The following is a 23057-nucleotide window of genomic DNA, read 5'->3' on the forward strand; positions in this document are numbered from 1 at the left end:
GATATTTACTAACACTAAACACACATATGGGCAAGTGCACCCATCGTGGACGTAGTATAGTGTTGGTAAGATACCGAGGTCGTCCAAGGACACAAGAGCTTTTAATACCGGTTTATCCTCAACGTCTAATCAAATCAAAAAGTTAGAAAAATGTTTTAAACTAAGAAAAATAAAAACTAACTAAATGCTGAAAAATAAAATAAAATAAAAAACAGATAGACAAGATGAATCACTTGGATCCGACAAGTGTATTAGTATAACCTTTGATTATTTTCGCACTTTTGCACTTGTTTAAGAGATTATCTTAGTTATTGTAGTAGGCCCCTTTTTCGGAGGTGACGTTACCCTCAACCCAGTAGTTTGAGTCAGCAAGGATACAATCCTAAAGGGTTGGATTATTGAAAGATAATGAATTAAGTTATTAATGCAAATTATGGTAGGCCCCGCTTTTGGCGGCGACGTTACCCTCGGCTAAGTAGTCTGAGTCAGCAGGGATACAGTCCTAAATAGCCGGGTTATAGTATTAATAGTAGTTAGCTTATGAGGGGGTCAAAGAGTTTGGATCCCCGCCATCCAATACCTATGGGCATTGAAGGAGATCCTACTAAATTTGACCCAGGTCCCAAGCAGGACCTCTAAACGCTGAACAAGGGCAAGACCTTTACCAAACCGTTCCCTTAACCCCCGACCAGGTAGCCAACATACCTCCATATAGACCGTGGAGATATGAATGGTGAAAATCTTTTATTTTATATAGACAGTAAAATAATGCCAAGACACCACGGACAAACGATAAGGAAAGATCACCTTCAACATAAGTAACTAGTTATTAAAGTCATTAATACAAAACCAAATAAAAAGTGCAAAAGATTAAAAATAAAAAGTATTATACTAAACACTTGTCTTCACCAAGTGATGTAAGAGACTTAGACAAACATGGCCTTGATTGTCAAGAACTCTTACGATCAATCTTGGATCCCGAGACGACTCACACACTCTATGATGGACAATGGATGATGGTGGTGGATGATGGTGTTATGGTGGTGGTGGGTGGTGGATGAAGTGTGAGAGAGGTGGTGTGCCAAGGGATGAGAGAGAATGAAGCCAAGCTCCTCTATTTATAGGCTGAACAGAACGCTGGACACGGCCCCGTGTTCGCTGAACACGGCCCCGTGCCCGTCTGACATTCTCTCTCTTCATTAATTGTAATTGCGAATTACAATTAATGCGCCTGCTGTACTTTCAACACGCCCCCGTGTCCGCTGGGCACGGCCCCGTGGTGAGCAATGGAAGCTTCTACTGGTTTGTCTTTTCTGCTGCTTCCTGGGCACGCCCCCGTGTTCACTGGACACGGGGCGTGTTCAGGCTCTGTTTCTCTTCTCTTTGTCTTGGGAGGTGCCGTTGAGGGTCCGGGCAGTTCACTTTTGTTCCTTTTCTTGTATTTATGGTAGATTTAGTAGTCTTTTTGCTTCTTTTGTGATTTTGAGCTCATTTCATCCTGAAAATACAAAAGGAAGACAAAAACACTCTTTTTCCAACATTAGTACTTAAAAAGGGTTAGTTTTATGCCTTAATTGATGTGTTTTATATGTTGCATTTTACACACATCAAATACCCCCACACTTGAACTTTTGCTTGTCCTCAAGCAAAACTCTTTTAATGTGGCTTACACTCCCAAATGGAATAGGTAGAAGAGAAGTTTTTCAACTTGTCCTAGAGTGTCGGGAATCCAAGGTTTGTATAGGTTCTATTTTCATTTTATTTACAATCTTATTCGTCATGGTTTATTTTGAACTTTACATAAGATAAACCACTTAATTTGGCATAGCATGCCTTATTAAAATTCCATTTATATACAAGTTCACATACCTCACGGGAGATCACTCAATCACTCGGCCGAAGGTGTATATTTAAGTGAATCGCTCGAGAGCGGCACGGATTTACACTTTCCATATGCTTGCCAAGCGATCAATCCTCCTCCTTTTTAACTTTTACCTTTGTAAATATCAAGAGGTCTTTTTGGGGTGAAGGCTTGGGTTTAAAGGTGGGTGGTTGGTTAGTGGTTAGTAAAAAGGGCGAAAAATCGTAACAAGTGTCGGTTTTCGTAAAATACCTTATTTTTGGTGACATTTATTTTTGAAGTATTTCTCCAAACAAGCTTTTTGTAGCTTATGTTTGTTTTTGACTTCATCATATTTTTTTTTTTTTTTTTTTTCGTCACGTAAAGGGTATGTTTACGAAAAACCGAGTATGTTACTAAAATAAAGGTGAAAAAATGAAAAAGGTTTTTGGTGGGTAGAAAATTGTTTTGGGGGTAATGAAATGAAAGGTTTAGGCTCAAAGGGGTTTTCTAGGGGGATTTTGGGTAGGTAAAAAAATGAAAAATAATGGTTTTGAAAGAAAAAAATAGTTAGTCCTAATGCCTCCATCATTTACTTACTTGGGTTTAAGTTGGTAAGGACCGGGAATGTATCGTCGTGGCAAGTTCTAGATTTGTAAAGACCGAGCGGCTATTCACACAAGAAACGAAAAATGAGCATTTAATCTAAATATGTGTATTTTTATGCTCAATAAAGGCTCAAAACTCACTTTTTGTGGGAATGGGTTTTTAATGTGACCAAGCATATATAATCGAATTTTAGCTAGACTTGTTATACCGTTTCATAATTTTCTTATGTTAGTTCTTTTTATCACGACGCTATCGGTTGTAAGTTTGTAAAAATATAACCCTTTTATAACTTGTTATTCCCAACTTAAACTAAGACAAGTAAATAAAAAAATGAAAAAGTTTTTGAAAAAAAAATTTGGGGTGTTTAGCGGTTCCAATAGAGTTTTGTGTAAGGCTTGTTTTAGGATTTTGCAAAAATTTCAAGGTTTTAGCATCCCCCCCACACTTAAATTACACATTGTCCTCAATGTGTCCAAAAATAGAGTTTTTGGTTGATTAGAATATGTAAAAGTGTGTTTAAAAACAAAGATTTGTGTTACTGGCACTCTGGACACGGCCCCGTGTTGACCGGGCACGGCCCCGTGGTGAAGTGCCAGTAACATAAATTATAGAATTGAAACAGAAGCCTGGACACGGGGGCGTGTTCGCTGAACACGGCCCGTGTCCAGTTACCTGAACTGGGTGATTTCCTGCAGGGGGCTCAGTACGGGGCCGTGTTGGTTGGGCACGGCCCGTGTGGAGCCTTCTGTTATGGAGATTTTTGTCGGTTTGTTCTGTTCTTCTGCATGGTTCCATTTTTTCTCGTTCCCTTTTTTCATCCATTACCACCATGAGTCCATAAATCATAAAAACCATCATAACATTGCTAATAGAGAGATTACATAATATAGTTAATTAACTAAGGGGTTCATAAGGTTATCATAGAGGTTCTACTTATTTAGGAAAATTTCGGAAATAGCTTCCCGATGTAGAAACATTCTTCAGCCCATGGCTCCTAGGTTCTCACTCAAAGCCATTCTTCTATCTCCCTTGGGAGGTAGAAGGTAGCTTCATTCTCGTCGGTATCTTGAGGAGGAGCGCTTACCGGGACTCCTTGCACCACCCTTGGTTGCGATACTTGGTGCAAGGCGTGCCATTCTGCTGGAATGATAACCTCGGGTACCACATTCCACGCCCTGTGTGTAATCACCGGAACCAAAGGCGGGGAAGCAAGAAGGTTTATCCTTTGGTGCAGAAGATTTACTTCTTGCAGGCAGCCCTCCAAACTTATCGTCAGATGATTAACGCGATCCACCAAAGCTTCTTCTACACTCGTCAATTCGTCCACGGCTTCCCTTAAAGCGTAAACGTAGTTTACTAGGGAATCCTCTGCGGTAGACGATCTCCTTCCATTTCGGTTATTCCTTGAAGATGCTCCGCTGTTCCGGCTGGCCATTTTCTGCGAAACAAGCCGAGGAACTAAATTTTTACAAGACAGTACCTTGAACACGGCCCCGTGCTCAGTGAGCACGGCCCCGTGTTCACTGTCTGCAGGAATTTTTGTCTAATGGTTCTAGGTTTTTAAATTATTTCTATATACTTTTGTCGTGTTATGAGCTTAGATAATTTAAAAAACACAGTTATGGAACTAACTTTAGACAAGAATCCATAGCGAAAATTCCTACAAACCTTGCATAGAAGGTTGGAATCATGGGTTTCCAAGCTTCCATGGAGGTAGGGTTTGAAAAATTTTTGGAAGAAGAGGAAATGAACAAAAGTGGAGAAGATAAGATGGTCCTTAGGAACCTTCTTTTGGTACTTACCTAGGATGGTATATGTGAAGATTCCAGGGATCTCTGCTTGGTGGAGTGGTCAAAAATGAGCAGGATTCAGGCTGCATTTAAAGAAAACGACAGCACACTGAACACGGCCCCGTGTCCGCTGGACACGGCCCCGTGTGCAGAGAAAATCCTGACACATTTTGTCCGTATTCTGACAGAATCAGCAGAAAATCTTCTGAGCGAACACGGGGTCGTGGTGACCGGACACGGCCCCGTGTCGGAGGGCTGTCTCGTGGAGTTTTGTCTTTTCTAAGGCGCTTACTTATATCGGGCGGCTCCTGACTTGTTGGAACAACCCCAAAGTGCCTAAGATACCTTAATTGTCCTATACTAAGGCGAGAACGCAAGAGGTTGTCGGTGAGGGTAATTCCTATTTTCATTCTAGGTGGACAAGTCCAACCCTTTCCCGGGCTCTCGTTAAAGAAGGTGTATGCCGAATCGCTCAGGTCTATGTATGCACCGAACGAGGTCGATGGGGAGTCCTTCACGGCACAATCGGCACAGGGACGACTATCGTCCATGTCTTGTCTAGGAAGAAAGGTATTTTCGGGAGCAACGAGGTTGTCAGAATGCGGTTCCAACATTTCCTCATGGTCATTGTCTTGGGATGGATCTAAGAAATCCTTCCTAAGTTCTTTTGACCAATTTAGAAGTAGTTCTTCTAGTTGAAATAGCTCGTCAAGGAGCATATCTCCTAGAATATCCGGTTGGGCGCATTCGAGGGAGAAATAGTGTTTATTTTTACTTTCGCCCCTCTTAAGGCTACAAGGAATTGGTGGGTCTATATAGTGTGGCCTATAAGTGAGGAAGAAACATTTTAATTCCTCGTGTTCGCCTCCACATATTTGACACCACAAACCATAAGAGTGCCGAAAGTAAAAAGAATCACTATTACTCATGTTTGTATCAGAAGTTACCAACCGCCGGGATCAAACGGTTCTGTTTTCAGCAACTGAATCTTGGGCACGGGGGCGTGTTGAGTGGACACGGCCCCGTGTTCAGCCTACTGTCTGATATAAAACAGGACTGCCAGTTCCAATGATTGGGCACGGGGGCGTGTTCAGCGGGCACGGCCCCGTGCTGAGCTCTGCAGAAGCTGAAAAATCTAAAAAAAAAAATCCTAAAAAATTAAAGAAAAATAAAAAGATGATTAGGCCGTTGATTCCTAACTTTCTTAAAATCCTTGTGTCCCCGGCAACGGCGCCAAAAACTTGATGTGCGTGAAGTGTGTTATATTTTTAGATGTTTATTTAAGCCCTTTTTACACTTTTAGCCAAGTTTTAAATTTATAAAACACGATATTTACTAACACTAAACACACATATGGGCAAGTGCACCCATCGTGGACGTAGTATAGTGTTGGTAAGATACCGAGGTCGTCCAAGGACACAAGAGCTTTTAATACCGGTTTATCCTCAACGTCTAATCAAATCAAAAAGTTAGAAAAATGTTTTAAACTAAGAAAAATAAAAACTAACTAAATGCTGAAAAATAAAATAAAATAAAAAACAGATAGACAAGATGAATCACTTGGATCCGACAAGTGTATTAGTATAACCTTTGATTATTTTCGCACTTTTGCACTTGTTTAAGAGATTATCTTAGTTATTGTAGTAGGCCCCTTTTTCGGAGGTGACGTTACCCTCAACCCAGTAGTTTGAGTCAGCAAGGATACAATCCTAAAGGGTTGGATTATTGAAAGATAATGAATTAAGTTATTAATGCAAATTATGGTAGGCCCCGCTTTTGGCGGCGACGTTACCCTCGGCTAAGTAGTCTGAGTCAGCAGGGATACAGTCCTAAATAGCCGGGTTATAGTATTAATAGTAGTTAGCTTATGAGGGGGTCAAAGAGTTTGGATCCCCGCCATCCAATACCTATGGGCATTGAAGGAGATCCTACTAAATTTGACCCAGTTCCCAAGCAGGACCTCTAAACGCTGAACAAGGGCAAGACCTTTACCAAACCGTTCCCTTAACCCCCGACCAGGTAGCCAACATACCTCCATATAGACCGTGGAGATATGAATGGTGAAAATCTTTTATTTTATATAGACAGTAAAATAATGCCAAGACACCACGGACAAACGATAAGGAAAGATCACCTTCAACATAAGTAACTAGTTATTAAAGTCATTAATACAAAACCAAATAAAAAGTGCAAAAGATTAAAAATAAAAAGTATTATACTAAACACTTGTCTTCACCAAGTGATGTAAGAGACTTAGACAAACATGGCCTTGATTGTCAAGAACTCTTACGATCAATCTTGGATCCCGAGACGACTCACACACTCTATGATGGACAATGGATGATGGTGGTGGATGATGGTGTTATGGTGGTGGTGGGTGGTGGATGAAGTGTGAGAGAGGTGGTGTGCCAAGGGATGAGAGAGAATGAAGCCAAGCTCCTCTATTTATAGGCTGAACAGAACGCTGGACACGGCCCCGTGTTCGCTGAACACGGCCCCGTGCCCGTCTGACATTCTCTCTCTTCATTAATTGTAATTGCGAATTACAATTAATGCGCCTGCTGTACTTTCAACACGCCCCCGTGTCCGCTGGGCACGGCCCCGTGGTGAGCAATGGAAGCTTCTACTGGTTTGTCTTTTCTGCTGCTTCCTGGGCACGCCCCCGTGTTCACTGGACACGGGGCGTGTTCAGGCTCTGTTTCTCTTCTCTTTGTCTTGGGAGGTGCCGTTGAGGGTCCGGGCAGTTCACTTTTGTTCCTTTTCTTGTATTTATGGTAGATTTAGTAGTCTTTTTGCTTCTTTTGTGATTTTGAGCTCATTTCATCCTGAAAATACAAAAGGAAGACAAAAACACTCTTTTTCCAACATTAGTACTTAAAAAGGGTTAGTTTTATGCCTTAATTGATGTGTTTTATATGTTGCATTTTACACACATCAGTAGCTCCCCACGGCCAAAGTGTCGGGCTGGATAGCCAGGGAAGGTGGACATGGGATGGTTAACGAATAAACGTTTTCGAACTATGGGGTAACCCCCACGGCTGGATAGCCGAATGAGATTAAAATATGTTTTTGGAAACAACTCTAAAATGGACAACCAACCGTGAACTCACTCAACTTTGTTGTTGACTCGTTATTACATGCTTTGCAGGTCATTAGATGCTATGGAGCTTGCATATGGAGGTGGTCGTTGTGGGATGCGAACTGATATGTCCAGTACTTAATGAATAAACTTTATGAACTTATTAAACCTACTTTTGGACTTTAAACTTATGAACTAGGGACTTATGTTTTGAACTTATGTTTTATGCATCCGCTGTTAACCTAAAATCGGTTTACTTCCTTTTGGTCACCAATCGTATTGTGTTTGGTTTTATTTACTTAATTATGTTGTTCAATATGATTGGTGGCTCGATCCTGGTCACGTCACGCCTCCAAGCGGTGATACTCCGCAGGGAGGATTTTGGGGGTGTGACAGATTGGTACCAGAGCCATTGGTTATAGTGAACTTGGTTTTAAAAAGGGAAAAGATTTTTGATAAAACCAGACTATAACCTGTACAGTGCTCAACGATCCACAACGACGCATCGCTCCACGTGCAAGACTCGATACCATAGTTGGTATGATATATGTTATACTTTCGGTTAGATAGTTCACACTGTGCATTGGATAATGTGATAATTGCTATTTGAACCTTGTGTGCTTACTCTCTACTGTCGTCCCACACTTATGCACTTTCGCGACACTTCCTCACTTACGTTGCTTCATTATGAAGAATCATGAGCGGACGCGGAGGATGTATCAACCTCACTCAAGCCCAGTTGACGGCTTTGATCAACGAACGAGTTGTTGAGGCACTCGCAGCTGTTCCTGCAGGAGGTATAACCTGCTACTTCAACCCATCTTAGGACGTTTAGATCCCACCTTCGCGAATCAACCCTCGTGCTTAACCTTGTCTTTTATCCTCGCACCACAGGTCAACATGCTCAGCCTCCTGTGTGCACATTCAAAACCTTCATGGATTGCCGACCTAGCACTTTCAGCGGCACAGAAGGAGCTGTAGGCCTTCTTCACTGGTTTGAGAAGCTCGAGTCTGTTTTCGAGATGTGTGAGTGCCCTGAAAATCACAGGGTGAAGTATGCTACTGGAACACTCGAGGGTGCTGCGTTAACCTGGTAGAAAGCACAGGTTCAACTGCTTGGGTTGGCGGTTGCTAATGCCATCCCGTGGAACGGTTTCAAAGAACTGATTAGAGAAGAGTACTGCAGTTGTGACGACATCCACAAGCTGGAGGTGGAGTTTTTCAATTTGAAAATGACGGGGTCTGAGATCGAGGCATACACGAAGAGGTCAAACGAGCTGCCCATCCTGTGTCTTACTATGTTGGACCCTCCCTACAAACGCATTGAGCTGTACCTTAAGGGCCTGGTACCAGAGATTCAAAGTCATGTAACCTCGGCTAATCTTGGCACCATTCAGCAAGTCGTCAAGTTGGCTCATCGCCTCACTGATCAGGCAGTTGAGCAGAACAGGCTGCCCAAGCGTATTAGCGCCACTACTTCTGATGCTCCCAATGACAATAAGCACAAATGGGATGGGAATTCAGGCAAAGGTTCTACTTCAGCTCAATCCCAGCAGCGAAAGACAGATGAGTACAGGAGCCCCAGTCAGCAGTCTTCTGGGAATCAAGGTCAGGGTGGATACAAGGGAAATCACCCCAAATGTAATCGCTGTAACTTGCACCACAGTGGGCCATGTGGTAAGGGCAACTGTCATCAATGCAACAAGCCTGGTCACATGGCAAAGGACTGCAGGAGTCAGCATCCAGCGAATCAGAACCGGCAGCAACAGCAAGCCCCACCCAATCAACGCCAGCAGCGGCAACAACAGGGTAACAACAAAGGATGCTTTCAGTGTGGCGCTGAAGGCCACTTTAAGAGGAACTGCCCCCAGCTGAACCAAAACCAGAACAATAACCAAAGAAACGGGAACCACAGTGGAAACAACAACGGAGGCAACAATGAAGGTAACAATAATGGAAATGGCGCCCAAGGTCGTTTGTTCGTGATTGGTCAGGGAGAAGCAAGGAACGATCCCAACGTTGTGATGGGTAAGTTTCTTCTGGACGACTTCTTTGTTACTGCTTTGTTCGATTCGGGTGCCGATACTAGTTATGTGTCCGTAAAAGTTAGCCAAATGCTTAAGCGCACTCCAACACTTCTGAACACCAAACACACGGTAGAACTAGCTAACGGTAAAAGTCTTGAAGCCACACACGTAGTTAAAGGTTGTAACCTCGTCTTAGCTGGTCAGACTTTCTCTATCGATCTTATTCCTATCACACTTGGTAGTTTCGACGTTGTTATTGGGATGGATTGGCTATCTCATCATCAAGCGGAGATTGTTTGTAAGGAGAAAATCGTCCGCATTCCTCGTTCTGGTAAAGAACCTCTCATGATTCGTGGCGACAAGAGTGGTGCTGTCGAAGGCACCATCTCTTCCCTTAAGGCCCAGAAGTGTTTGCGAAAGGGCCACACTGCCATTCTAGCACTCGTTACTGACACATCAACGGAAGAGAAGAGAATTGAAGACATCCCTATTGTGCACGATTTTTCCGAGGTATTTCCTGAGGAATTACCTGGTCTTCCGCCTCATCGCCAAGTTGAGTTTCAAATCGAGCTAGCTCCTGGAGCAGCGCTAGTAGCTCGAGCACCATATCGTCTAGCTCCATCAGAACTTGAAGAACTGTCCATACAACTACAAGAACTCTTGGAAAAGGGTTTCATACGTCCTAGCTCTTCGCCCTGGGGAGCTCCAGTCTTGTTTGTGAAGAAGAAAGATGGTACTTTCAGAATGTGTATTGACTATCGCGAGCTTAACAAGGTGACTGTGAAGAATCGTTATCCTCTTCCACGTATTGACGACTTGTTCGACCAGTTGCAAGGGTCGAGCTATTACTCCAAGATTGACTTGAGATCGGGATACCATCAACTGAGGGTCCGAGATGAGGACGTCTCCAAAACAGCATTCAGAACTCGTTACGGCCATTACGAGTTTCTGGTTATGCCATTCGGGCTGACGAATGCACCAGCGGTCTTCATGGATCTCATGAACCGAGTGTGCAAGCCTTACCTGGATAAGTTCGTTATTGTGTTCATCAACGATATCCTGATCTATTCTAAGAGTCAGGAGGAACACGAGCAGCATCTACGACTTATGCTGGAACTTCTTCGAAAAGAGCAGTTGTATGCCAAGTTTTCGAAATGTGACTTTTGGCTTCGCGAAGTCCACTTTCTAGGCCATGTGGTAAATAAGGATGGAATTCATGTGGATCCATCTAAGGTTGAATCGATCAAGAATTGGCCTGCACCCCGCACACCAACAGAGATCCGCCAATTCTTAGGTTTGGCAGGATATTACAGAAGGTTTATCAAAGATTTCTCCAAGATTGCGCAACCTCTCACTTCACTGACTCAGAAGGGTGTCACCTATCGTTGGGGTGATGCACAGGAGTCCGCATTTCAGCACCTGAAGGATAGACTTTGTAGCGCGTCTATCCTCTCATTGCCTGAAGGCACAGACGATTTTGTGGTTTACTGCGATGCTTCCATCCAAGGACTTGGTTGCGTGTTGATGCAACGTGACAAGGTCATTGCCTACGCATCACGCCAACTCAAGGTTCACGAAAGAAATTACACTACCCACGATCTGGAATTGGGAGCAGTTGTTTTCCCGCTTAAGATATGGAGACATTACCTGTACGGTACCAAGTGCACCATTTACACCGATCACAGGAGTCTCGAGCATATCTTCAAGCAAAAGGAGTTAAACATGCGTCAACGCCGATGGGTAGAACTCTTGAACGATTATGAATGCGCTATCAAATATCATCCGGGCAAAGCCAATGTTGTGGCTGACGCCCTCAGTCGAAAGGATACGATACCTAGGCGGGTACGTGCGTTACAGCTTACCATCCAATCTAACCTTCCCGCTCAGATTCGCGATGCTCAGGTTGAAGCATTGAAGGCAGAGAACATTAGGGCCGAGTCCCTACGAGGATCGAGACAATGACTAGAACAAAAAGAAAACGGTGCCTACTATGTTAACGGACGCATCTGGGTTCCATTGTATGGAGATCTATGCGAGCTTGTGATGGATGAAGCGCATAAGTCTCGTTACTCAGTACATCCTGGTTCGGACAAGACGTACCATGATCTCAAGATTACATACTGGTGGCCTGGTATGAAAGCCAGCATAGCAACCTACGTCGGTAAATGTTTGACTTGTGCGAGAGTTAAGGTCGAATACCAGAAACCATTAGGCCCGCTCCAACAACCAGAGATTCCGAAATAGAATTGGGAGCAAATTTCCATGTATTTCGTTACTGGCCTGCCGAGATCACAACGCGGAAATGATACCATTTGGGTGATCGTGGATCGACTAACCAAGTCTGCACATTTTCTGCCTATCAAGGAAACGGATAAGTTTTCTACCCTAGCAGACATCTACCTAAAAGAAGTAGTATCAAGGCACGGAGTGCCAACCTCCATCATTTCTGATCGTGACGCTCGTTTTACCTCTGAACTGTGGCAAGCTATGCATAAGTCTTTTGGCTCACTTTTAGATATGAGCACCGCTTATCATCCACAGACAGATGGGCAATCTGAACGCACCATCCAAACTCTTGAAGACATGCTTAGGGCATGTGTAATCGATTTTGGTAACGGCTGGGAAAAGCATCTCCCGTTAGTGGAATTTTCATATAACAACAGTTACCACACCAGCATCCAGGCCGCTCCGTTTGAGGCATTGTATGGACGTAAATGCCGATCACCTCTCTGTTGGGCAGAAGTCAGTGACAGTCAAATCACTCACTGGTCCAGAACTTGTGGTAGATACAACCGAGAAGATTGCTCAGATACGACAACGAATGGCGGCAGCTCGTGACCGTCAGAAAAGCTATGCCGATAAGCGAAGAAAGCCACTCGAGTTCCAGGTTGGGGATCGGGTGCTACTCAAAGTTTCACCTTGGAAAGGTGTAGTTTATTTCGGAAAACGAGGCAAACTCAACCCGCGATACGTTGGACCCTTCGAAATCACCGAGAGAATTGGCAAAGTCGCTTACAGGCTGAACCTACCTGAAGAACTCAGTGGAGTTCACAACGTATTCCATGTGTCGAATCTGAAGAAGTGTCTGTCAGATGAGACCCTCATAGTTCCTCTCTAAGAGCTCACAATCGACGACAAGCTGCGATTCGTTGAGGAACCAGTAGAGATTACGGATCAAGACGTTAAGATTCTCAAGCACACCAGAATACCTCTCGTCCGAGTTCGTTGGAATTCCCGTCGTGGCCCAGTGTATACCTGGGAACGAGAAGACCAAATGAAACTCAAGTATCCCCAGCTGTTTAAGAAAAATGCAACCACTACTGAGGCTGAAGCTACCGCAGAATTTCAGGACGAAATTCCAAATCAACGGGGGGATGATGTGACATCCCAGGAAAATCAGGAAAACAACGCAACTTTACTAGCTTCCTCAGTAACCAGTAACCAGGTGCTAAATTTCGGGACGAAATTCTCTTAACAGGGGGAGAATGTGACAACCCTCAAAATTTCATGTAATCCGTACATTTTATTAATGATAATTAAAGGGCTTGATGACTGTGTGGAATTACTTAACTGCTTTCTGATATATGTGTTATACTTACATGTATTTGTTAACATATTAGGAGGATACAGAAAAGTTACTAAATAGTCCGGTATGCCTTCCTGAGTGTTAAAAATTAAAATCGTTGCAAAATATGTATATATATATATATATATATATATATATATATATATATATATATATATATATATGTAGGACGCTTTACGGATTAATTAAGCAGTTTAGCGAAATAGTATCCGACCGAACAACCGGACATTACCCGGGACACCAAATATTTACCAAATACATTGTGTTATTATTTTTGGCTAGTCATGATCCCCGTCTATCATAACACCCGTTATAAATCATCAACTAACAATACAACTCATGTTTACAATTTAGTCACAATTTTACACTAAGCCCCCCCCCCCAACGATTTTGGTCCCCTTGTGGACCCACAAGACACCACACCATACTCCATAATCTTCTCATTGATTTTATTCCATTTTTATAATGGATGGTTACTTGTGGATCTAACCAAAATATTGAAAGAACAATTATAAGTATGGAGCTTGGGATTTGTCATCATCATTTTCAAGATTCACACTCAACCTCACACCATACACCATACTCCATAATCTTCTCATTGATTTTATTCCATTTTTATAATGGATGGTTACTTGTGGATCTAACCAAAATATTGAAAGAACAATTATAAGTATGGAGCTTGGGATTTGTCATCATCATTTTCAAGATTCACACTCAACCCTCATCACTCTTCTCTCTCCCTCTATTCGGTTTACCACAACCGAATCCACTACCATCATCTCTAAACATCTTCATCTCTTCCCTTATACAAGTTCCATTTAAGTTAGAAGGTGAATCAAGAAGGTTACTACTTGTGGAGCTTCAAGAAGGGCTTTGTTCTAGTCTTTTTCACCATCACTTTCTCATCACTTCTTCACAAGATTTCATCCCTAGCTATAAGCTAGTAGTAAGTCCTTTGTTACACTCTTGTTAATTTTGTTTCATCTCATTTTTATGATCAAAGGGTGTAGTATGTTTAAAATCACTAAAGTGTCAAGAACAAATAGATAAATATTAAAAGTTTACTTATGATTGATACATAAAGATGAAAACTTGTTGGTTTAAGGTTAGTTAATGCATATATGATGTTTGATCGTCAAACTTTTGATAAACCCGTTGTTCGGACACTTGTTAATACGTTTAGTAACATTTAAACCACAAAACAGCAAGCTGAGTAATGATTTCCAGCCGATTTCATCAGGTTGTAAACAAGTCATAAACGCTACGAAAAACTGATATTTTGAATCTAAAATGTGATATTAGGAAATACGGTTCTAATGGCACCGGAATCATAACTTTTGGACTCTGTTTACTATTTTTAAAAGGTCATTTTGTAACAGCAGCTCAAGCTGCATTTTTGCTGCTGAAAATAGGTGTTATGTTTTTGGTCATAACTAGAAAAATATGATGAATCAGCTCATGGAATTCATACAGTAGAAGACAACTGATGTATCTGTAATTACCCCACTGGAATTTTATAAATCGGACACCCGATGAATTTTTAATAAATTGTTCCGTGGACTGTGGTCAGAAATACATAAATCTGAGTTCAGTTCGGAATATGAATTTTTATAAAATATTTGGTAGTGAACCGGACCCCGATATTTTTACACAATTAAATTTGGAATGTTTAAGACATTCTGTAAAAATTTGGGAATTTTTGGAATAATTTAAGTATTTTATTTAAATGTCCGAAAACAGCCGGTTTTGAATATTAATGCTGAATTGATATAAGTTGTGACTTGCATGTCTAAATGTCGAGTATGCTATATGTGAATGATCCAACATGTTATATGTGTTACGTGCACTATCGTATGTTTGCTTATGAGTAGGGAATGGATGGGAAGTATATATACGGGCATAAACGGTTAAAGTAATGCTTGCTATGTGATAGATACGTGTAGGAACTTTGTGCTCTATTTGTAAGCCACTAAATGACTAACTAGTAAATCATACTAGGACGTGATTGACCGACCTTGACTGTTAGCGATATTTGAGAATCTAACCGAGCAAACCGAGGTGAGTTCACACTTTTCTACAAAGCATGGTAAATTCCCGGTGGGAATGGGAATGGGTACAGGAATAGGGATTCCTGGTCCTTTGAGACGTGTTCAGGAATGTAAATTCCTCGTCCTGTTGGGACGTGTTAGACTTACTGGACTAGAACTCTATCAGCGAAGTCCCTCCCTTTTTGTATCGACTTAATCGCCGAGGCTATGGCGAGCGGGTCATTAGTTAATAGCGCTATTAGGTTTAACAAACCTCACACCATGCCGGTCGGACGGGCGTGTACTAATGGACTATGGCACGTCGGTGGTGATAGAACATCGACGCTAGGGCACAATTGATTTTTGTTAGTAGTCGATATGATAAACGAGTCTGGTAGTTTAAAATACTGGGGTAGCTCCCCACGGCCAAAGTGCCGGGCTGGATAGCCAGGGAAGGTGGACATGGGATGGTTAACGAATAAACGTTTTCGAACTATGGGGTAACCCCCACGGCTAGATAGCCGAATGAGATTAAACTATGTTTTTGGAAACAACTCTTAAATGGACAACCAACCGTGAACTCACTCAACTTTGTTGTTGACTCGTTATTACATGCTTTGCAGGTCATTAGATGCTATGGAGCTTGCATATGGAGGTGGTCGTTGTGGGATGCGAACTGATATGTCCAGTACTTAATGAATAAACTTTATGAACTTATTAAACCTACTTTTGGACTTTAAACTTATGAACTAGGGACTTATGTTTTGAACTTATGTTTTATGCTTCCGCTGTTAACCTAAAATCGGTTTACTTCCTTTTGGTCACCAATCGTATTGTGTTTGGTTTTATTTACTTAATTATGTTGTTCAATATGATTGGTGGCTCGATCCTGGTCACGTCACGCCTCCAAGCGGTGATACTCCGCAGGGAGGATTTTGGGGGTGTGACAACACTGTAAGTGAGCTTGGTGGTGAGCATTACACCTATTGCACAGCGGTGCTGTACCGGCAGAAGGTTTCCTTGAAGGAGGTTGAGTTGGTTGGTTGTGTGTGTTCTGATTGGGTTAAGCAACAACCGCATAGTTTTGTGAAGCCTTACGCTTCTTAGAAGGTTCAGCTTTGTTTCCCTTGTTTTCCTCTTGAGTAGTATTAGCTGCTTCTTTCTTGTCGCCTTTGCGAAACAGTTTCCCTTTTCTGATTTGAGAATCAGTTAAGGTAGCAGCTAATTCGATAGCCTGTCTGACAATGGTAGGGTTGCTACCAGTAACAATGTCCTGAACTGGATCAGGAAGGCCATCAATGTATTTCTCAATTGCCTTATCCAAAGGCATAACCATAGTTGGGCACAACAAGCTCAATTCCTTGTACCGGTCGGTGTAAGCACGGTGTTCTCCGCTATCTTCTTTCAGATCGTCGAACTCCTTCTCAAGTGCCCTTTGCCCGTGACGTGGGTGGAACTCCTTCATCATAAGAGCTCGAAGCTCTTCCCATGTTTGTGCCATTGCCACATCGACACCCCTATCCCTCATCACACTGTTCCACCATGTGAGTGCTCTTTTCTTAAATTCACTCGATGCAAACTCAACCTTTTGCCCATTTGGCCATTGAACATAATGAAAAGTGCTTTGGAGACTCAAACCACTGTAGGAGCCTAATAGCTCCTTCAGACCCAGTAAATGCGAGCGGTTTAGCTGAGTTAAACTGTTTATAGTTGCACGGAGCTGGTGCATTGTTGTTATTGTTGTTATTGTTGTTGTTTGCTTGATTCAACTGGGTTACTAAGTTTGGGAGCACAACATCGATTTGCTCAGTGATTATGGCTGCCATAGCGGTATCTTGAGTTTGATCACGTCGAGGAGGCATTCTAAAAGAGCAGGGAAACATGAGAGAAAACGAGTGAGATGATATTGGATAGTCAAAATTGAATCTTAAATATATCGACGAAGTATAAGGATTGTGATCATTTGTTCGTTACCTAAAACAAAAAAACGACACAGTGACTAATCTAAGTAAATGGGTCTTTATAATGTATCGTGAAGACATGCTTTAGCCTATAGGTGGACAATCACCCCAAGAGTTCCCAGGTAAGAGTGACTGGTCCGATGATGTGGATTTGTACGAACACTCTAGCCTTAGACAGAAAACCTTAGGGTATAGGTACCCACCCTTCCGGATTGCACATGTTCACATTATTAAAGCCCAGACTTTGTTGACGGGATTTTGAAAATACCAAAGGCTTAAAAGCCTAAAACAAATCATATAAGGATAGATGATTTCTTGTGAAGTTTTGGAAAATTTTTGACTCGAGAGAATGAATTATGTTTCGTTTTTGTTAATCACTTAAGGATAGCTGACTGGTATTGTATTAAGAATCTAAATGCAAGTAAACTCGCGTTAGGGTCCTAGGAAGGTTATAGACTAGGTCAAAGTATTACTAATAACCTAATTCCCTATAACTTCGGCTCTGATACCAACTTTTCTGTAACACCCCGACCACGGTGGAAACGTCGGGGAGTCATGTCACGGAATCATTGTTTCACAACACATGGTAATTGAAGTTTTGTTTTATTTCGTTAATAGACTCATTATTTTGATAGAAACTAAATAAACACAACAATTGTCTTTCAAATTTTAAAGTCACTAAAGCCCGCGTCCATCCTAAATGAAGTAAGCATCGACAATCATCACATAAAAGAACCTGAAACATATGTGAAAAATAGCCAGCAAAGAAAGCTGCGAGTACATAGGTTTTGTATGTCAAATTCATGGCTTTGAATTCATATTGCAATACGTTGTCCAACCTCGAGAGTCGACGAGTGTAATCCTTGAAATCCAAAAGTGTTTGACATTGCAATATATATTTTATCAACTTTATAAGTTGATATGAGTAAAACAAAACCATTGTAGCCATGAATCTTGACCGAAAACATTTGTTTTGTAAAACCAAGTAGTAAATCGTCTTGAAAGTAAACATTGTATGGTTTATATCTTTAAGTAAACATCGTTGTGTGACATCGTTTGAAAATATTCGTTCAAGTGATCTAGATAACGCTACGACATGTAATGTGATAAAAGCACTTATATATAGGAAGTACCAACGGCGTATCCACCATGCTTTTATCACATTACACCCGTCTCGTTATCTAATCACTTACCTTAAACCAATCGTCCAAATCGTCCTTGTTATATAACAAATTGTTATTCGTTCGTGTTATAAATCAAATTGTCATTCGTCCGTGTTATAAACAAATCGTCAATCGTCCTTGTTATAAACCAATCGTCATTCGTCCATGTTATAAAACCATTCGTCAATCTTCCTTGTTTTAGTTGTGAAAACTTTTGCTCGTTCTTTAATGAACACATTCAAACCTGTGTGACTCGACTATACCACCCATGGGGTATCTTTAATAGACCCTGAAAGGCCTCTTTAACTCGACTCACAAATCAACACACGATTTGTTAAAATAACAGATTCTGTTGTTACCCCAAACTATCCACCAAATCCTGTGGATAGCCCGATAACGAGATTGTCAGTCCTATGGTACCATAACATACTACTGGTCGGCTTGATCAAAGCTAATGAATGTCATTCGTGTTATGAACTAACGCACCAACAAGTTCGTTCACATTATTGAAATCGTCGTGTTTTATATAAACCATAGTCTTTGTTTTGAAAACTTGAAAAACATTTAGCACATATGAGTCACCCTAAAACAATTGAAAGCAAAAAAGAGGGGAGCTATGTACTCACTTGGGATTGCAAAGTATCCTTGAATCAAGTGATATATCAAAGCTCCGTACGTGTCCTAGTGAGTCCTAACATTGAGTAACTATGTTAAAGTAACGGTACATAATCGGAGGAATCGGATAGAATGAGGTGTTGTAAACCAAATGAGTGTTGGAACTCATCTGAAATATTTTAACAAAGTCTACATTCTGTTTTGGAATGAATCCTATGTGCTTTTGACCCGTTATGACCCGTTAAGGTAGTTTATGCTACTTTAACGTGTCATTTGCGCAAAATTGTGTTCGGATGGTTAAATATGAGTTATAATAAGTCTTATATGCCAAAATATGTTTAATTAAGTTGCAAAATCAGTTTATATGTCAAAAAGTTGATTACATATGTTTAAAACAGATTTATGCGCAAAAAGGGCATTTTGGTCATTTTTAGGCATACAATAATCGAGGTCTCATAACACTAACCGAACGAAGTGACCATAATGTATAACCTCAGGAGGTTATTCCTTATACAACTATGGTCACAAATATATGTTTGGTCGGATCCTAAGATCGACCAAACGGGTCGGATTCGAAAGTCAAAGCGGTTGTCAAACCGCTCGACTTAGGACCCTAAATAAGTACTAAAATAGAAGTGACGAGTTAAACATGTCAAAACATGATTAACATAGTTAAAAAACTTATTTGCTATCAAAACAAAGTGTTTTGATACCTAAAACTAGCTCCGTTGTAAAATGCACATAAACGTGCATTTTTACCGAAACTTTGACTCGTCACTTTAACTAGTAAACGTGGTAATCAGTAGGTATAATTGGAAGGGATTATAACCATCGTGATTACGATCACATTGCAAAGTTCAATTGAACTTTGACTTGACCAATTCATGGTCAAAACCGAAAGTCAAACGGTAGTCAAACTGTTTGACTTTCAGCTTAAAATAGCTAAAAGAAATGAACAAGACTAGGATAGAATACTTACTTGTGTTCTGGGATCCAAGAATGCTTAGTAGGAAGCCTCCAAAAGATGGTACCCTCCAATTTAGAGAAAATGTGATGAGAAAGGAAAGAATTGAGCAACTTGTGAATGAAATGGGAGGGGTATTAATAGTTGTTTGAAGTGCCCAAGATCATGACAAGTGGTTTATTTATTGTCCAAGGCTTCACAAGATCACAACAAGTGTTTGGCCAGGATTTGAAGCCTTGATGATCAAACAAGAAGCGCACAAGAAGGAAAAATCATGAATGAAAACCAAGGTTGTTACTGAATTGAAACAATCTGCCAGCTCCAGCTCTCGCGCCCCGCGACCCATAGGGTCTAGGCTCTCGTGCCCCGCGAGCCAGAATAAGGCAGAATTGAGTTTTTGGTAGTTTTGGTCCTGCAGCCCCTTAAACTTGTTTTCGATGCGTTTAACCCCCGTTTACCCAGTTTTAAGGCTTTACAAAGATGTTAAAGCATAGGGGACTTGAAATATGCTTGGAAATACAATGGATGTCGGTTCATTCGGTCGTACGGTCACGTTTCGCGCTTAATTACGACGAACGCTCAAACGGACGCGAAAACGATCCAAATTGCGTAACGATTGATATTTTTGCGTTCACATCACTAAAGTACAATATTTTAATGATTACAAAATTTTTTGGATGTGCCTATATGGTCTGAATGCAGAATATACGCGAATTGACATACTTTCGCAGTTTTGACACAGTCCCTGTGATCGAATAAACATGATTTTGAGATACCAAACCCGTCGAAACTTATTTCTAAGTTATATTAAGGGTATTTAGGGTATGTTTATATTATGTTCTTGTTCCGGAGTGTGCATTACTACGAGAATTGGCAGACTTACGTAGTTTGTCGTAAATAGTCCCTGTGATCGAATAAACTTGTTTTTGACATACCGAACCCTTCAAAATTTATTTCTAAATTATGTTAAGGGTATTTAGGGTATGTTTAGCTTATGTCACTATTTAGGAGTGTACGTTGCGTTAAACTGATTACATTTGCGTAACAGTTTACGTAAAACTTCTAGAAAAGCTTCTCGAGAGTTTGAAATCGTACAAGGATTGGAATGTGTAATTGTCACATTTAATCGTACAATCCCGGATATGAAATTTAAGATTTCATTAGATTTGAAATTGTTCGGAATTGTATAAAGGTCGTAAAGGAACAAATGTCACACAAAGTATCATCCATCCTTTCACCTTCATCAAACTGTAACTTACATCCTGGAACTATAGGATTAAGTACAGAGTTGCATTCTTCCATGTTGAATTTTCTCAAATTCTCCATTGCATATTTTCTTTATGATACATGTGTTCCTTTGCTGCTAGCTAAACCGAACCCACAACCATCCAAACAACCGCAGAACCAATAATTCATCTAACCGTAGAACATATTGACTTGTCACTTGAGTTGAAGCTTTTCAAGGTCCAACCCTTAAGGCTCCCAAAACCATGACAGTTCAACTTCAAGAACCACAAATTCTAGAACCAACATAACAACAGACTCAACCAGTATCACCTCTACTGTCCACCAACCACATTTAACCGTTATGGGTCGTCTGCTCAATCGAAGAATAAGAAGGTTGCAGATATGACTGATAGCTGGAAGATCGAGATGTTGATCCACTAGTTAAGTGAAGCTGCAAGCCAAGCTGTTAGACAACACAAATTCATGACTGCCCACCGAGGTATACTCATTAAACAACAGCTTCAGATCAACGAGTTATAGGCTGTAGATGAAAGAAAAACAACCGAGATCAATGAGCTGGAGGACATTGATGAAGAAAATATGCGGTTTGATTTTGAAAGTGACATGGAAGGTGATCTAGAAGTTGAAGCTCCAGTGGTTGAAGTTCTGGTTGTAGTTGGTGCATAGTTAAGAACTAAAAGGCTAAGTGACAAACCCATGGGATCTGTATCCAAGGGGGAGTCCACAAATACTTGAGAGTGATGTGGGTGAAAAGGTTTTAGAAGAGTTGGAAGTTCAAGGTGATACGTCTATGCCTTTGGTGCATGAGACTTATCTTATTACGGGTGAACCACTTGAAGAAGGGGAGTTTGTGCATGAGTTTACTAAAGATCAAGAAGCTCTGTATAAGATGAATGAGATTGATGATTCTTGTTGTAAGTGATATAAAAAATCTTGATGTCATTGAAGAGATTGAATTCGAAGACGAATGATACAATCCTAAGAAGTATGGCAGGGAGGGAAGGCGATCAAGAGATGGATCCTATTGATGAAAGAATGATAAACATAACTGAACAAGATATCCAAGAGAAAATGAAGGAATAGGATACATCAGCTGATGATACCCTTTCTTCGGTCGAACCGAAAAAGAAGCATAAAGAGTGGATGGCTGCATTCGTAAAAAGCCATCCTAAACTACCACCCCCTTACTCAGGCTCAATATATGGAGTTAGAGAAAAATTGTTCAAAAGGATATATTCACAGCTGGATATTTGTGAAAGAATTACACTGCATGGCGATTAAGAGGGAATCTGGAATCCAATACTTTGATTCTCTGTTGAGCATCCTCTCTCTAACACATTACGATGTATCCGCTCTTCCTCGTATTGGTGTTATTAATTGTACTGATGATTTTGGTTTCTGCCTATTTGCAAAGAAGATCAAGATGGAAAAAAGGATATGTTGGAAAGATGAGATCTACAAGCCTAATTTCCCACAACGGATTCAAATTCCTTTTACTCTGGATCCAGAAACCAATACCAGTCGCTACTTGTTAAAGTATAAGCCTCCGTGAGTAATAAAGATGCAACAAGACTTTCTAGGGATTAACTCACGGAGTGTTTGGACGTCGGCTCATCAAAAGCTTTTGGAGAACCTGAAGAACTGAAGATCGAAGACTACAAGCTGCATCCAAGGGAGAGTTTGTTGATGCATTAATGTCTGTAGTATGTAATCTTTTGATATGTATTCGTTTCGGTCTTTGTATAAACGCTAAACGTTGTTTTTATTTGATTTTGTGTAAGGTTGACCATAGTCAAATGACATCCTCATGTCATTTGACTTGGCCAACCCAGTTGTAAACGACATGCCCTTTTGAAACAACATGGGGTGTTGTTTGTATGTGGCAAATGACAAAGGTGTGACTATGTCGTTTTGTTGTTGTTGGTATGGTTTGGATTTGCTGTGTTTGTGTATAAATACACAACAGGTTGTCATTTGTTACTAACACCCTAGAACGGGGAATGGAGAGCTATTCATTGTAAACCTTGTGCCGAACCTCTATCGAAATCAATATACGGAAATTTATGAGTATATCTTATTGTGAAATTGATCATATCTTGCTTCGGTTTGGTGTATTTACTTGGATTCCGCACTTTTTTTACACATTTA

The sequence above is a fragment of the Helianthus annuus genome, chromosome 3 (genome assembly GCF_002127325.2).
Source record: "Helianthus annuus cultivar XRQ/B chromosome 3, HanXRQr2.0-SUNRISE, whole genome shotgun sequence".
Lineage (NCBI taxonomy): Eukaryota > Viridiplantae > Streptophyta > Magnoliopsida > Asterales > Asteraceae > Helianthus > Helianthus annuus.